Source organism: Quercus lobata, unplaced genomic scaffold (genome assembly GCF_001633185.2).
Source record: "Quercus lobata isolate SW786 unplaced genomic scaffold, ValleyOak3.0 Primary Assembly Scq3eQI_24, whole genome shotgun sequence".
In the NCBI taxonomy this organism is placed as follows: Eukaryota; Viridiplantae; Streptophyta; class Magnoliopsida; order Fagales; family Fagaceae; genus Quercus; species Quercus lobata.
The window spans coordinates 27,276-33,617 of NW_022154715.1; the positions used below are offsets into that span (position 1 = coordinate 27,276).

At 36.7% G+C, this 6,342-nt stretch overlaps 1 long non-coding RNA gene across 3 annotated transcripts; it reads left to right on the plus strand.

Moving 5' to 3' along the window:
• Positions 1–585: 585 nt before the first annotated feature.
• On the plus strand, positions 586–3,565 carry LOC115973075. 3 transcript variants are annotated; one of them, XR_004087602.1, is made up of 2 exons: positions 586–1,808; positions 3,312–3,565. It is a non-coding gene; the product is annotated as an uncharacterized LOC115973075 (long non-coding RNA). The 3 variants fall into 3 exon arrangements; XR_004087601.1 differs by having other exon boundaries at positions 586–1,803; XR_004087600.1 differs by having other exon boundaries at positions 586–1,791.
• The last annotated feature ends 2,777 nt before the right edge of the window (positions 3,566–6,342 follow it).

A 6,342-nucleotide genomic window follows, 5' to 3' on the forward strand; every position in this document is an offset into this window, starting at 1 on the left:
CACAACGAACCTACATGTCACTAACTGTCATGAATAGGGGCAATTACACGTGGTAGATAATACACCCTATAAAGCTTGAGTATGTATCTACCTTATAAGCCTTGAATGCATACCCATACTCCAAGGACAAGATGCATCCATGGTTTGGGAGGGCTTGACACCTAATCACGGATGTTCGTCATCCGAAGTGCATGAGAAACCTTTGAAACATATTGTATGCACAATATATTTTCATCATGCAGATTAGGAATGTAGACATGTCCACACCTAAAAGGTGTGGCCCAAAGCAAGATACAAAAATGTAGACTTATCCACACCCAAAAGGTATGGCCCAAAGCATAGTGCAAGAAATGAAAACCTAATCTAGGAAAGTAGCTAGACAAGGTTCTAAAAGAGAGTTTAAGGAAAAAGTGTACCTCTTGCAGTGGCTAAACCCTTAGGGTCTATAGATCTATATCTTTTCATTTGCTTCTCTAAAGCCTGATGTGTGCTTCGTCCATCACATGCAAACAAACAAGAATCAAACAAAGGAAGTAGTGAAGCAAAGCAAATAAAAGCATTATATCAACCACATACGAGGGTATGGGCATAAACATATTAAAAGCATCGCACATACAAGGCATTAGACATCGCACAAAAGGATTTTGAAAAGTAGGAAGGATTTCTTGCAATTTTAGAAAGATTTGGGGAAAAATGCCATTTTGGCAATTTTGAGGAAAAATATGGGTCAAAATATGATTTTGAGAAAGTTTTAGGTAAATATAAATATATGACAAGTTTGTTGAACAAAATGCAAATATAACTAAGTTATGGACCAATATGCAAATATGACATAGTTCCATGACATAATGCGGACATGGCAAATATGATGGCATATTGAATTATTATGAAAAAGCTAGCCATACACCCTTTTTATTAATATTTGGGCTAAAACTTACTAAAAAGTGAGATGGGTTAATTCTAAAGGTGGACCTGGGCTAGGCTCTAAAAGCTGATGGGCTTGAACTAGTGAATTGAGAGAAGTTCAGAGATCTGAACCCATATCATCCTCGGATTGGGCCTAGGGCCCTCATCTGGCCCAAATCTTACTTAGGGAACCGGTTCGGACCCAGCTAAACGGGTCTGGCCGACCCGCTTCAAAAATCTTTCCCTAACCTACCGTTTACCTCTGGATCTTGAACTTCCAGAGCCTTCACTCTCTCTCACACCCGAGCCTCCATGGCCCAGTACCCGAACTCGTCACTCCGATCACCAGCACCACCACTTCGGTGGTCTTCTCCATCTCCGAACCAAGTCTCTCAACCTCGAAATCTCTCTCTACTCCTCGGATCTGAACCGTCTCTCTGTCTCAGACCACCATGGCCGAAGCCTCTCAAACTCATCACCGCCAACAACGGCGGTGGTTTCACATCTCAGTCTCAACTTCTCTCTAAAACCGAAACCTATAACCTAGCTCGCTCTGGATCGGTCTCACCCTCTCTTCGATCTAAACGAGGCACAGCCTCCTAGCTCCGTCGTGAAGCCCAGCCGCCACCACCACGATGGTGGTTCCCAACCTCTCATCCTTTCTCTCTCTAAACCCGAGCCTAACCCTTCATTTTTATCCGATCTCTCTCTCTAAAACCTAGAACTCAACTTCTCGATCTACCACCTAGGAGAGCCCCAAACGGCGCGTGGAACATGAATCGGTGTTGTGTAGGTTGTTAAAGCCTTCACGGATCTGCCAAGGACCGTGGCCGCGGTGACGCGTGAGATCACATGTGGTGGCGCGTGAGCGCGTGAACAACACAGGTATGACCGAGGGTAAGGTACTGAGATTTTTGTGCTCATGTGCTTTGTGTTTGTGAGGCTTTGTGAGCATGTATTAGAGAGTGTATACACACATATGAAACAGAGGTTTTCGGATTTACCTTTCGTTTTTTGTGATTTTTGGTTGATATTTTTCTCTATCCTGCTTGCTGTGTTGTTGCTTCCCTTTTTGTGATTTAGCCTTTTGTGATTGCTCCGGTTGATGTTTGGCTGCAAAGAAAATGTAGAGAAAATTGGAATCTAAACAAAAACAAAAGTGGGGAAAAAGAATGAGATAGGGATAGAAGAAACTTATTGAAGTTCTTTGTTCTGTCTTCCCTTATAACTGAATTTCTGCACTATTTTGAATTTTTCTGGTTTTTTTTTTTTTTCCCTGTGTTTTGGTGGGATTTTTGGGTTTTTCTCTCTGGGTTTGTCATGGAGGAAAAGGGAGAGAAATGAGAGAGGCTAGAGAGGATTTTCTCTCTGCCCGTTGTAATGAATCAGGAAATAGAATTTTGTATTTGAGGGTATGGCATTGAGGGCGTAGGAGTGAGTGTCCTGGCAGAGTTTGTTAGAGGGGAATGCTCTGGCAGGTCATCAAATGGCAATAATTTTTTTAAAATTGTTTTTGATAAATCTGAGCCTTTCGATTGGTGGGAAAATGTGACATAAAATATCAAATTAATATATATATATATATACATATATTTTTTAAATTTTACGCCTCATGTTAGTCAAATAGATTTTAACTATTGAAATCTATTTATGCATAATATTGGACCTATTAAACTGAACCACTTAACCCATCTCTGCGCTTGATATGAATCAATTTTGCCCCCCTTTGTTTTCTTAAATTTTGCTAGGCAATAAGCACGATTTGGTTCCTTTTTTTTGTCCTCTTGGTTACCTTCTTGTATTGATTTGAAACCCCATCATTGTGCTACACTCGGATTTGCTTATGATTCCCAGAGTAATGACTACAAGGTTGTGAGGATTTGGTTTGATTATCATAAATCCATGATTAAGGTGTACACATTAAGTTTGGATTCATAGGAAATAGTTGAACTTGGAATCTCGTGGAGTCCCAATGTTGTGTACTACCAAATTAACTCTGATATGCCATCCCCGTTTCTTTTTTGTTTTTTTAACCTTTGCTCCTAAATAATTTCAATTGATACTCCCTTAAGAACCGTGTAGTGCTGTCATTTGTAACTTCCAACTTCTTTGTGGTTTTGATGATTGAACTTCTGGGATGTCTTGGATGTTAGAATGGTTGCAATGATCTTCTTGCATCTGCTCAACAAAACATAGGGAGCCATGATGTATGACTTTGTGATATTTGCTTAATTCAAAATTTTTTGTAAATATGTAACGCACAAATTTGCTGCCTTATTGACTCATGGTTTGTTAATGACAATAGAAATTCTACACTTAAACTTACTAGTAATATTAGTACACCAGAACTTTGGTTGTGGATTCATACTTTTGACAATTCTTATTTTGTTGCCCTTTTTTAACAGGCTAAACCTAAAAGCAATAGAGTTTAAGAACAAACCAATTCCAAACTATGACAAATTGGTTGAGCTTTATGGAAAAGATAGAGAAACTGGGAAACAAACCAAGATTGTGGTAAATGTTCATGGGATTTTTTTTCTTTGTATTTTGGATTTCATGCTCTTTTGTTTTTCCATGTTCTATTTGAGGGCTACATTGTGTTTTGCAGATAAATTTGGTCTTGTTTACACAATAAAAACATCCACAGGAATTGTAATCATTCAAACATATGAATGATTCATATATATATATATATATATATTAATGTGCAATGTAGACTATGTAGCAATGGTAGAATGAGTTATATCTTTCTTTTAGCCACTTGGCCAACAAATTCAACGTTGAGTTATGATATATAAAAATGACGAAATCTCTAGAAAGGATTGTCATGAGTGACAGACTGAATAGGAAATAGCCAACCCATGAAGTTGATCACTCTTGGTGACGTTCATATACCCTTTATATAATATATATATATATATATATATATATATTCTACAGCTTTTCTTTTTTTTAGAAATATATATTCTACAATTAATCAACTGGAACCTTTTTTGGTCGGTAAGAAGCAGCAATGAAAAAAAAATAGTAATAATAAAACTGTGCTAAGGCATATAATTATTTAATCTAACAAATTAATCATAGACCAGTGTTGCAAGTTCATCTTTAAGTAGGGGGAAATTTGTCTATTTAAATATATTTGATCATCTCCTCTCATTCCCGTCTTTATTTTTAAAACATCTAAATTAGAGGAAGGGCTAATTATTTTTCCCTTTGCTTAATTTTAAAAACATTCAAACAAGGTGGAGGATAACTATTCCCCTTTACTCTCCTCTTCACTATTCTTCTTCCCTCTACTCTTCTCTACTCTACTCCCATCTCCTTCCAAACTTCCAAACATAGCATTAGTTCACCTTGAAACCCTCACTACAAAGCTAAAATGTCCCTTCTAATAAGCCTCTTCCTCCCAGCTCGACAAAGAATAAAGGGATGCCTTGGATATTGCTAAAGAAAACCATATAAGCCTACACCAATTCACTTCAGGCAATCTGAACCTTATGGATTTTTTGTTTTTTTGGTCTCTGTTACTCTGTACTAGGAAATCGACTTGATTTAGAGAGCATTGAAATGGGTCTATCCCTACTACCAATTCTTACCATAGGTAGCTTTTTTTTTTTTTTTTTTTGATGCGACTTACCATAGGTAGCTTAATTACTTCATTTAGCAACTAGATCCTCATATCTTTTTAGCATCATCACCATTGTTTTCTCCTTAAAAATGGTTGATACATATGCTTTAATGTTGGCAGAATTATTAGTTTCTTGTTGCCATATTTAGTGTATAAAACACCATCTAGGTTCCACCAATCTAACCCATAAATAGATGCTGAATCCATCCCCAATTTCAAATTTTAGCAAGGCTCCAGCCTCTTTCCTGAATTTGAGCAGCTTTCACTAAACCCAATGTTGCTCTGGGGAAATATCACAACCTGAAGACTTCTCCCATTCAATAAAATCACTTTTAATCCATGCCACTGATATGGAACTAGCTTGGATAAATAGGTTCCAAATATGTTTCATAATAGCTGCCTTAATCAAATCCTCTACTCTTTTTAGATTTAATTCTCCTTCACATTTAGGAACACACAGATTTCCAAGATATTTTAGCTCCAACAATTATCAATTGCTCCCTTTCAACAATTAGAATTTTGTTCCATCCTATTGATTACTTTCTTTGGGAGAATCAAAATGCTTGTTTAGTAAACTTAAATATGGTCCATAACTAAGGACATTAGCTGCAATCTACAGGGAAATGATTGATGTGTTGAAATCTGTCCAATAGAGGCTTGTAATACTGGACCTTTAATTTCCCTTAGATTAAAGGAACGCCTGAGTACCTCACAGCTAGGGATAAACGTTGTTTTGTTAGTAATAATCAATTTGTCTAAGCATGGGTTCAGTCGATATGCTAGGATTCTAGTTATTCTTTTTTACACTACATTGCAACGTGAGATAGACTTGAAATTAACCATATAATACGGGAAGTGCTAGTTAAATTAAAATTCATTGGCGAAGAAAGATTTAACTGCTGCCACCACTTCATTCTGAACTACTAACCATGCTCTATGGAAAAAACCCAATAGAAAATCTATCTAGACCAGGAGTCTTGTTACCAGTGTGAGAGAATATTGAATTTCAAATCTCCTCATCAATAAACACCCTTTGAAGTGACTCTACCATTGCAATAGAATTCTTAACTGTGAACAAGTGAGATACCATGCTTGGTTTCTGTTCTTCAAACTGCATTGTGATTGTACCAAGTAAATTTTTGTAGAAATCAACAGCCAACCTTTAATCTGTTCTGGATCCTCCATTTTATTCCCTTGATCATCCCATAAGCATTTAAGTGAGTTTCTTGCAATTCTAACTCTGAAAAGTTGTTGGACATAAGAAGCATTTTGTTCCTAAGTTCAACCATTTATTCCTTGAATTTTGTTTGAAGAAGCTTCTTTTGCCGTTAAGTGATGAATGGAAAATACTGACGGTGCTACCGGCAAAAATAAAATATAAATTTATTAACACATAAATTGTCACTTGGATTGACACATAGCCTAAAAAAGGAGAGAGAGAGAGAGAGAGAGAGAGAGAGAGAGAGAGCACTTGTAAACATACTCGACCCGGGCAAGAAAGTTCCGAAAAAAATAGCAAAAAGATTCAGAAAATTAAAAAAGAACCCTTTACGGCATTATTTTTAGCCAAAACAGGATGAGATAGGTCGAGAAAGAGAAAAAAAAAATTTTAGTCTCAAATTCCGATCATACTTGACCAGGGTAAGAAAGTTCCGGAAAAAATAACAAAAAAAATTCAGAAAATTAAAAAGAGCCTTTTCCGGCATTATTTTTAGCCAAAACAGAATGAGATAGGCCAATAAAGAGAAAAAAAAAATTTAGTCCCGAATTTCGTTCATACTCGATCCGGGAAAGAAAATTCCAAAAAA